The sequence below is a fragment of the Trachypithecus francoisi genome, unplaced genomic scaffold, assembly GCF_009764315.1.
Source record: "Trachypithecus francoisi isolate TF-2019V2 unplaced genomic scaffold, Tfra_2.0 Contig00127, whole genome shotgun sequence".
Lineage (NCBI taxonomy): Eukaryota > Metazoa > Chordata > Mammalia > Primates > Cercopithecidae > Trachypithecus > Trachypithecus francoisi.
Genome location: NW_022680482.1, coordinates 504311 through 514742, shown reverse-complemented (window position 1 = coordinate 514742; position 10432 = coordinate 504311). Strand labels below are relative to the sequence as shown.

The window sequence follows — 10432 nt, the reverse complement described above, 5'->3', positions numbered from 1 at the left end:
AGCCTCCCTGACATCGCCTCCCGCACTGATACCACCCTCTGAGCCCCAGCACAGTCCCAGCTGAAGCCGCACGCTGTGCAACAGGGGCCTGAGGTCGACCTAACAATGCACACACCAGGGGCTGCCCTCAGTCCCACCCTCTGCCCTAATGCTCCTGCCTCCCAGCCCCACAATCCCCAGGAGGAGCCAGTCCCCTAGTCCAGGGAGCCAGGGTGGGCACAGCCTGGAGACCGGGCGTGGGAAGCTGGCCCACAGGGTCGCCCATAGCAGGAACCACTAGAGCGCGCACAAGGGAAACAGACCGCAGCGACGGGTGGGCAGCGATCTCCCCGGAGACCCACTCAGCGGGTTAGGCGCCAGCTGCCGCTAGGTCTGGGCGTGGGGCCGGGCAGGCGAGAAAAGGGCCCGGGGCACCAGGCGGTCTCGGATCTCCAGCGGTCCCTGTGGCGGCCACGCGAGGGCGCAGCTTCCCGCTTTTATGGCCCCTGTCCCAGAAAGGCTGCGCAGCCACCAGGGAGAGACCGGAGGGACAGCGGTGGGGAGAGGCGGCGGCCCCACGCGGCCACCGATCAGAGGGCTGAGAAGTCGCAAGCAGGAGCCTGGACCGCGGCTTCTTCCCCTGTGCCGCTCTCCCGGCCCAGGTGGCCGGTCGCCCTCCCCGGGGAGCAGTGCCCTCCTCCGCTGGGGCCTGCCTGAGCCAGACATGGGGGTCGCAGGCCAGCGCCACAGCCTGGGGACGCTGCGACCTCTGCCCTGGGGAGCGCGCGGAATGCCGGGCGGGGCGGCTGTCGCAGACCGTGGGGTCACAGCCCTGCTGGAGGGCAAGGTCTGGCAGGGCGCCGGGGTCCTGGCAGAGGCCGCGGCGAGGGCAGGAGCGGGTGTGCGGGCAGCTGTACACTCGCGACCAGGCTCCAGGACTCCGCGGGGGCGCCCCCTGGTGGCAGCCAGCTCTGGAGCCGTGGGAGGGCGGTGCCCCATCCTCAGCCAGGCTGCAGCGCGAAGCTGCTTCCCGGCATGGGGGAGCGGGTGTGGCCCAGCAGCCCGAGTGCCTTACTAGTGAAAAAGCTGGAGTTGCAGCTGCCCCGAGGCGGGGTGGAGATTGGGGGCCTAAGGGGCTCTGCCTGGACCTTCTATGTGTCCTCCTGGGACCTAGCGTTCCTCATCTGTTCTAGTGGACTGATGGGCTACTATGGCAGGGTTGTTTGGAGGATTAGGCCAGGTAGTCCCAGTGAAGCCCCATTAGCACCCCTGTCCTCTGGATTTTTAAAAATTTTTCTGACTTTCTCAGGAAACTGCGGAATGTGCTGAAATGGGAAGGCTGGACCCTCTCCTTTGGCATCGGGGTTCCTTCCAGGTGCCCCCTCTCTTTAGGTTATTTTCAAGCACACACCTGGCAACATGTGCTCTACCCAAGAGCACTTCACAGATCTTTCTGTGGGTCTAAAACCAGAATGTTTTGTTCCCTGACCCTGGCCCTCATATCACCCGAAACTCAAGTCTTTTGGTGGAGCTGGCTTTAGACTCGAGCCTCAGTTTAATGCTTGTTCTCTAAGGTCTGCCCAGGGCTCTTATGATGGGGCGTCGTTCCACCCTGTACCTTCCCCAATGCACTGGGAGCCTCAGTTGCAGAGACTTGGAACTGGGAGCCCTCCCCGACAGGGTGGCCTGGCCGTGAACTGGTGGACCTCAGTCCCAGGGTGAGATACCCCAAGCAGGGACTCTCAGCCTCGCTTTTGTATACTCCAGCCATTTAACTTGGTGTGGTGGCCTCCCTGGGTCCCCAGGTCTGTGGGGCAGGATTTCTCCCTTGTGTCACAGTGGAGGACACTTAGGCATAGGGCCAGTGAATGACAAAGTCCGGGACATGCTGTGACTGTGAAATGACCCCTAGGCCCTGCAGGTCCCTCCAGGACACAGCATCCCTTGGGCTGCTGCATCAGTGGGCTGTTGGCTTGGGTACCCTAAGCTCCACACGATGTGGTGATGATGCTGGGGAATGTGGGGGCAGGGATATTCGTTCCCCACCTCGGCACAGCAGGAGTTTCTTTCTCTGATGTGTGTAGACACCACTGCATGTGTGGGTGTGGGTGGGGCCCCCATTTTGTTGATTAAGAAAGAGTCCTTCCTGAGGTTTCTGGGGAAGTGAGGGGCACCATGTGTTCCTGGCAGCTGGTTAGGCTGTGGAGGGGCTCAGCTGGCCTCTGTCCTGTTGTCACCTTTTCAGGGCCAGCTAGACCCTGAGCTCTTAGTGCCAGTCATACCCGGTTGCATGCTGCCCCTCACTTGGCATCGCCCTGCCGGACTCCCCCAGCTCAGTCCCTGCTGCGCTTTCTCAGGCCTCTGTGGGCCCTGGATGGGATCGCACGAGATAGCAACTCTGCTGCCTGCCTCTGCCTGAAGTTCGGGGTCCCTGTGCAGGGTGGTTGAGCAGGTCAGGGATCAGCTTTTGACTGAGTGTGGTACCTTTCTCCGCTCCCCACCCCCACACTGCTGGAACCACTGTGCACGGCTGGCCTGGGGACTTAACTTCGTCCCCCAGTCTCCTGCTGGACCGGATTGAAGAGAATACTTGTGCACGTGGCTTGACCTGTTGTCAGGGCGCAGTCCAAATCAGAACTAACCAGCTGCTTCCCTGGGGCCAGGGCCCAGGCCTGAGGCTGCCATGACCAGCTCATTCTCTGCCTCCTTGGCCATCAGTGGGTAGTGGTTGGTGGTCCTCAGAAGACATGATGGCCAGGACTGGAGAGCTGGGGGTTAGATCAGGAGATCTCCTGACCATGGGGTCGCTGTCCCTGAGCTGTGGGTCCCAATGGGATGCAGGCGTGTGTGGATGCTTTAGGAGATGAGGATGAGTCCTTCTGGCTGGCAGGATCTTGGTGGGCACTGGGCATGTGGGGCCAGGTTAGGTGGGATGGGCAGAATGGGGCCTGGCTGGGGAGTGTGATTGGTGTGGCCAGTGTGCAGCTGGGCCCTCACATCTAGGCTGCACATTTTCAGAATGACAAGCGGTGGGTCAACCATCCCAGCTGGGTATGGGGAAGCAGGCCTACCCAGTGAGGCCCCCACCCTTGTACCGGCCCCAAGCCCAGACTGCCTGCCTGCACTGGACATTGTCCAGGCTTGGCAGGGAAGCCTGGGTGTGATGATCAGATGTTGTGTCTCTGGGTCTCAGGCCTTGGTGGCTCCTAAGGAGATGGGCAGGCATTGGGCAGGGGGAGTGGGCTAGGGGCCACCTGTGCGCATCTGCCCCTGGATGTGTGCCCCCACACTGGCTTCTCAGTCCTCAGGATGACATGACCAGGGCTCCTCACCTGCTCTGTGACTCTAGCTCTGACCTCCTTGCCTTATGACTGACAGACCCTCCCCTGAGTTTGTGGGGACTTTATGTGGGTCTTTATTTGTGAGTTGGGGGTCCCAACCTTCCTGTAGGTAGGGGCCCACCACCAACTACCTTAGGCCTTCTCACTCCACTGGCCTGTGAGACCCAACTGGCCAGACCTGTTGTCCTATTTGTATTTTGCTTTTTTTCTCCTGGGGTCAGTCTCCACTGTAAGGGGATTAGGCTTGCCCATCCTGGCATCCACTCATCTGAGCTCCATCTCAGCCAGAGGTCAGCCAAGTGCAGCCTGTCCCTGCCTGCTTTTGTGCCATTGATGAGCTAAGAGTGCATTTTACATTTCCAAATATTCAAACAAATCAAAACAAATATGCTTCGTGACACTGTGAAATTTGAATGTTGCCTGTTCATGAATAAAGCTCTACAGGAGTCCAGCCTTGCCTGTTATTTACAGGTGGTCTGGAGAAGGCTGCTGTCTGCCTACAATGGCACAGTTAAGTCCTTGGCACAGAAAATGGTTGCCAAAGCTGATAATATTGACCCCTGGCCCTTTAGAGGAACAATTTCCAGCCAGGGGTTTGAGAGTTGTCTGGCAGGACCCCAGGCTCTGGGTCAGATCCTTCCTCAGTCACAGCTGCTGTGGCCTCCATTCGTGTGCCTATAGAAAGGGGGTGACACGGTGCCTCTCAAGGGGATGTTGAGGCCTTGTGTGCCGGGTTTCAGTGTGTGTGCTTCACAGTTACTCATCTCACCCGCTGAGGTCCCGGGCCTGAGGCAGGCCTGCCTGCAGGAAAAATTGGTCTTCAGCAGTAGGAACCCTGGAAATGAGCTGCCACCCACCTGGAAGGGGTCCCATGGAGCTCACTGTCTGGGTCAAGGGTGGTGCGGAGCTGGTGTTCTGGACTGCATCCTGCTGAGCCCCAACTACTGTAGGCGCTGACTTCCTCCCACGAAGAAATCAGAGACAACAGCTGCAGCAGCTCACCCAGGGCATGCTGTGTTCCTTACATGGGCATGTGACAGAGAGTGCCTGCTGGGTACACATCAGGCTGTAGGGAGGGGGCCTTGGTGGCTAAGTTCACTGAGTGACTGCCTGGAGTGGCCAAGGGGTCTCAGGAGGTGTGGCTGCAGCACTCTGTCTGTGAGGGTCTCTCTGATAATTGGTAGAGAGGAGGGAACCCCCAGGAGTTGCTGCCTGAATGAGGGGCTCCAATCCCACCAGTGAGGGCCAGCCAGGGCCCTCCTGGAGATAGTCAAAGGCTGAGCCCCAGCACAGAAGGACGCTGCCCTCAGCTGAGTAGCAGCAGGCACCTGGACATGGGCCATTACAGGGCCATAGCACACACGCACCATCTCCTGCATTTCAGGAGATGAAGGAGATGGGAGGCTAAGGCTGAAGACACAGGTGAGAACACTCCAGGCACATAGGGCTGGTCTGGGGTGGGACCTGATTCCCACCCACCAAACCCTGCCCTTTATAGGCAGGTGAGGGACAAAGGACTTGGGGACAACTTCCCTAGGGTCACACTGATGGTCAGGGTTCCCTTAGGGTAGAGGAGAGGCTGGGCCACTGACATGGCTCTGGATGCCTGACCCACGGAGCTCACTGTCTGGCTCAGCTGGCTCTGGGTATCAGGTTGGAGGTAGGAGGGAGCACCCACGCTGCAGATGAGGAGACTAAGGCACATAACTCTTAAGAGTTTTCAGGATGGCAGTGCTCCGTTATAGAGGGGGAGAGCAGCCCAGCCCGGCCACAGGTGAGCAGCTCAGGGGTCTCTGATCCGAGCCCCACAGCCCTGGGTGGCAGTGACACGTGGGATCGGGCAGGTGTGGCTGGGCCAGGCTCTGTGGCAGCCTGGTACCACTGCTGGTGTGTCTGGAATTGGTGTGTTCTTGGTCTCGCTGACTTCAAGAATGAAGCTGCACACCCTCGTGGTGAGTGTTACAGTTCTTAAAGATGGTGTGTCCAGAGTTTCTTCCTTCAGATATTCAGATGTGTCGGGAGTTTCTTCCTTCTGGTGGGTTCATGGTTTTGCTGGCTTCAGGTGTGAAGGTGCAGACCTTCAGGGTGAGTGTTACAGCTCATAAAGGCGATGTGGACCCAAAGAGTGAGCGGCAGCAAGATTTATTGCAAAGAGTGAAAGAACAAAGCTTCCACAATGTGGAAGTGGACCCTAGCGGGTTGCGGTGCTGCCTGGGGGAGCCTGCTTTTATTCCCTTATTTGACCCCACCCACATCCTGCTGATTGGTCCATTTTACAGAGAGCTGATTCGCCCATTTTACAGAGAGCTGATTGGTCCGTTTCAACAGGGTGCTGATTGGTGCATTTATAAACCTTGAGGTAGAGACAGAGTGCTGATTGGTACATTTACAATCCTTTAGCTAGACACAAAAGTTCTCCAAGTCCCCACCTGACTCAGGAACCCAGCTGGCTTCACCTAGTGGATTCTGCACCAGGGCTGCAGGCAGAGCTGCCCGCCAGTCCCATGCCATGCGCCCACACTCCTCTGCCCTTGGGTGACCTATGGGACTGGGTGCTGCAGAGCAGGGGGCGGTGCCCGTCAGGGACGCTCTGGCACATGGGAGTCCACCGGTGGGGGGGGCTTGGGCATGGTGGACTGTGGGTCCCAAGCACTACCCCACTGGGAGGCGGTTGAGGTGGCCAGAATTTGAGCATGCCGTGGGTGGGCTGGCAGTGCTGGGGAACCCAGTGCACCCTCTGCAGATGCTCGCCCAGGTGCTAAGCCCCTCACTGCCTGGGGCAGCAGTGCTGGCCAACCGCTCAGAGTGCGGGCCTGCCCAGCCCTCCCCTACCCCGGAACTTGGGCTGGACCACGAGGGCCACACGCAGCCCCAGTTCCCACCAAGGACTCTCTCTCCACACCTTCTTGCAAGTAGAGGGAGCCAGCTCCAGCCTCGGCCAGCCCAGAGAGGAGCTCCCACAGTGCAGTGGCAGGCTGAAGGGCTCCTCAAGCCCGCTGAGGCTGAGGAGGTGCTGAGACAGAGTGAGGGCTGCTAGCACGATTGTCACCTCTCACTGGTGTTTACGGCCATAGCACACTGAATGCACCCAATCTCCCATGATCTCGTAAAGCTAAGCAGGGTCAGGCCTGGTTAGTACTTGGTATGGGATTCCACCTATGAATATCAGATGCTGTACGCTTTTGGCTTCCTGCTCCCTCCCTCTTTCTCCCTTTTGTTGCTTTGCTTCCCAACCGCCCCTTGACTCTACTCTCCCTTTTCACCCGCATGCGCCCCGGCCGCAGCCTGGGACCTCTTCATGGGGGTTTGCCACTGCAGCATTGCCAGGCAGCAGCATCCCACCTCTTCCACCTTGTGGCAGATGCACCAAAATCTGGGCTCCAGCCAGGATGGGGCACACCCGTACCCAACCTCGAAGGGGTGGGTGCAGGTTCCCTGCTGTCCCGGGTGTCTTCCCGCTCTTGAAAGACCCAGGCAATTCTATTCACTCATCTGGTCCAAAGCTGGGGGAATGGCCAGGCAGGGACAGCGGGCCCTACAGATGCCAGCCAAGACCTCCACTCCAGAATGCATGGGCTGCTTTCCCTGGGGAAAGGACATTACCTTTGCCAACAATGAGGAAACCTGTCCCTGTGCACCTGGATTACCATTGCTACCAGCTTCATGTAAACTCTAGTCGGGAGGACACAAGAGAGACCCAAGCCTCAGGACCCGTGGGCATGCTGGTGCCATGGCTCCTGCCAGATGGATGTGCACACTTTACAAATCTCGGGGCCCACCACACCAAGAGGACAGGGAGGAGCCAACAAATTAATGACCTTACAAAACGCACCCCCAAAGCAACCAACCAATTCAGGAAAAAACACTTCTCAGGGCTCCATTTGTCCTCCCGCATGGGTGGCCCTGCCACCCTGTTCTGTCCCGGCTCAAGCACCCTCCACCCTATCTTGGCCTTCTCAAAAGGGACCTGTCTACAAGAGCAGAGCACTTTCATTCCAAGTCTCTATTGTTCTTGCTCTCTTTCTTACCCTCTGTTTTTCTCTTCTTCCCCCTCTACCTCATGCTCTGTCTGTGGCCTTCTCTCTGTCTCTCTTCTGCTTTATTAAGCCTGCTTTTGTGACTGTTGATTAAATTTTTAATACAGTTATTGTGTTCTTTAGATTCACAATTTTTGTTGGTTTTTATTGATATCTCATTTGCCTCATGCATCACTTGTTCTAATTTTCTTTCATTGTCTATGTTCTGTTTTTGTTTATTAAGCAGTCTTTTGAAAATTACTTTTTATTGAAAACTGCACTGAACACTAAGTGTCCACTTTTACGATAAACAAATACAATAACCGTAACTCACACTAAGACAAAACATGGTGCCATGGCTCCCGCCAGATGGATGGGCACACTTTACAAATCTCGGGGCCCACCACACCAAGACACCACTCCCCATTTTGTAGTAATGTGATCTTCCTATTAGCAAAAAGAGGTAACCAGTCCCTGTACACTGAAGGGACTCAAGTCACAAGATAGGGATTTCCTCTTATGTTTTTTTAAATTTAATGTTTGAACTCTCGATGCAACATTCTAGAGTAGGGTGTTCAAGACCTGCTGTGCCCAAAGGACTAATGAAGGAAAAAGCTCTATTTGTTCTTTGCGATTTTATGCACATATGAAAAACTTAACACACAATAACAGCAGTTGGTCATTAATAAGTCACATCCTAGTTTTCCAGCTCTTTGGTAAGCAGATGACATCTTCAGTTTTCTAGGTCTTGTAGATTTAACACTACAACATCAATGATGCGTATGTTCAGAATCAGTTACAAAGATCGTCAGATTATTTTTCTTAGTTCATCTATTTTTCACCGTCTCTTGGTCTCAAGTGTATCTGAATGATTACCTTCCAGTGTTCTCTGGTATTTTTCGTTGAGGTGCTCTTGATTGTCCCCGTGTTTTGTTGGTTGGTTGGGAAAGGGAACATGGGAAGGATGTGCCACTGTTGGAAGGTTGTGAGTCACTGAGATGCCTCTAGGGATTACCCCTTCTATAGGTGCAGGAAATCCTCCTGGAGCCATGCCCATGATGCCTGATATCTGTATGTTGCACCATTGAGCTCAGGATGAATTGCTTGCTGGTCTATTAGTGGCCAAGGTGCTGATGTGACAAAGAATTCCTTGTTCACACAGTTTCTTAAGCTTTCTGGGATGCCACCTGTGATGGCTCAGCAGATCTCAGTGGCAGCTGCCTCCCTCATCTCCAGCAATCCTGCTTGCTGTTCCAGGCAGTGTGAGGAGTGCAGATGAGATTTGGTGCATCTTTCAATGGAGCCTGAGCAAAGCTAAAGGGCTCCAACTCGTGCACATACCTTGTATCCTGCCCTCCTTGATGGCCTATGCTAAGGCTTTCTCCTCCACCAGGCTACCATGGGCTGCATTCACAAGGAATGCTCCCTGCCTCATCTGCTTTATGGTAAAGTCATTGATGAGGTGGTGGTTATGTTTGTTGAGATTGAAGTGCAAGGAGACTCAGTCGCTCTGATGCAGCAAATCCACAGGGTGTAGACCCTCTGCATGCCCAGGGACTGCTGGATCCTATCCTGCAAGTAGGGTTCAAAAAATAGAATGCTGAATCCGAAGGCCTTGACTTGAACTGCAACAGCCTTCTCTGTGTGACTGAAGCTGTATGAGGTCCAGTGTCTCCCCATGGAGGTGGGCTACTCCTGAGACCACCTTACAGATCTGCTCCACGTTCTCAACTCGCGTGACTTCCCGCAGTACCTGGTACAGCCACATGTTCCTCTGGTACAGGTTGAGTAGGTCCAGATGGTGGAGTCAGCTGTCTCTTGCACCTCTGCAGACGATATGTTGCACAAAGCAATTCTGAGCTCACTGGCAGCGTTGATGTCCACGTTGTTGTAACCACTGTCTATCCTCACAATCACTCTCAGGGTCTTGAACTTTTCCAGGTCCTCCCTGGTGAGAGTGATGGTGTGGTACATCATGACACTCGTGGCTTTATTTAGAACCTCCTTGTGGATCTTCTGCATGGACTGTGCATCACAGAAGGCCACGGTGGCCAGGTCCTTCAGAATGGGCATCTCCACAGAGCAGTTGCGGCTGTTCAGGAGTGCCACCAGGGGGCGGGGGTGCAGGGGCTCATTGATAATCTGGGGGCTGATTCCTTCACAAATTCTGTCCAATCGCTTTGTCTTGACTTTGTGCTAATCCACAAAGGCCATACTTTATGGAACTTTTCAACTCTCATATCAAAAGGCCTTTAATAACTTAGGGGAACTCGTAGGAGTCTGCGTGCACGACAGTATGAACCCAATATAAATCTGTCCACAGATTCTATAGTTCACACAATAGGCTATCCGTCTTTTTAAAGGAATACAGCTTCATTGGTTCAAAACCATTTAAGGTGATGAAACCCATTTGCTTGCAACTCAGCCACCATTGCTCAGTCAGTCAACAAAACTCACTATGACCCCAGGTCTGGAGTGCTCAGAGTCCACTACTACTGGAGGTGGAGGTGACTCCCGCCTGGTGCAGCCAGGTCCCTTCCCCTGGTCTGAGTGTCAGGGGAGGGCTGGGGGCCCACCCCGGTGGTCTCGAGGCTCCTCCCTTGCCCGGGCCCTGCGGACCAGAGGGGCACTGGCCTCATTAAGCAGTTTTGATAATTATTTTTATTTTTATTTTTTTTTTATTTTTTTATTTTTTTTTTATTTTTTTATTTTTTTATTTATTTTTTTCTTTTTTTATTTTTTATTATACTTTAAGTTCTAGGGTACATGTGCATAACGTTTATATCATGTATAACTCCCCAATGCAATCCCTCCCTCCTCCCCCCTCCCCATGATAGGCCCCAGTGTGTGATGTTCCCCTTCCCGAGTCCAAGTGATCTCATTGTTCAGTTCCCACCTATGAGTGAGAACATGCGGTGTTTGGTTTTCTCTTCTTGTGATAGTTTGCTAAGAATGATGGTTTCCAGCTGCATCCATGTCCCTACAAAGGACGCAAACTCATCCTTTTTGATGGCTGCATAGTATTCCATGGTGTATATGTGCCACATTTTCTTAATCCAGTCTGTCACAGACGGACATTGGGTTGATTCCAAGTCT

General features: G+C 54.6%; 1 pseudogene; it reads right to left on the bottom strand.

Annotated features, from left to right (window-relative positions):
• Window positions 1-349: 349 nt before the first annotated feature.
• On the bottom strand, window positions 350-9550 carry LOC117099764 (annotated as a pseudogene).
• Between the last annotated feature and the right edge of the window lie 882 nt (window positions 9551-10432).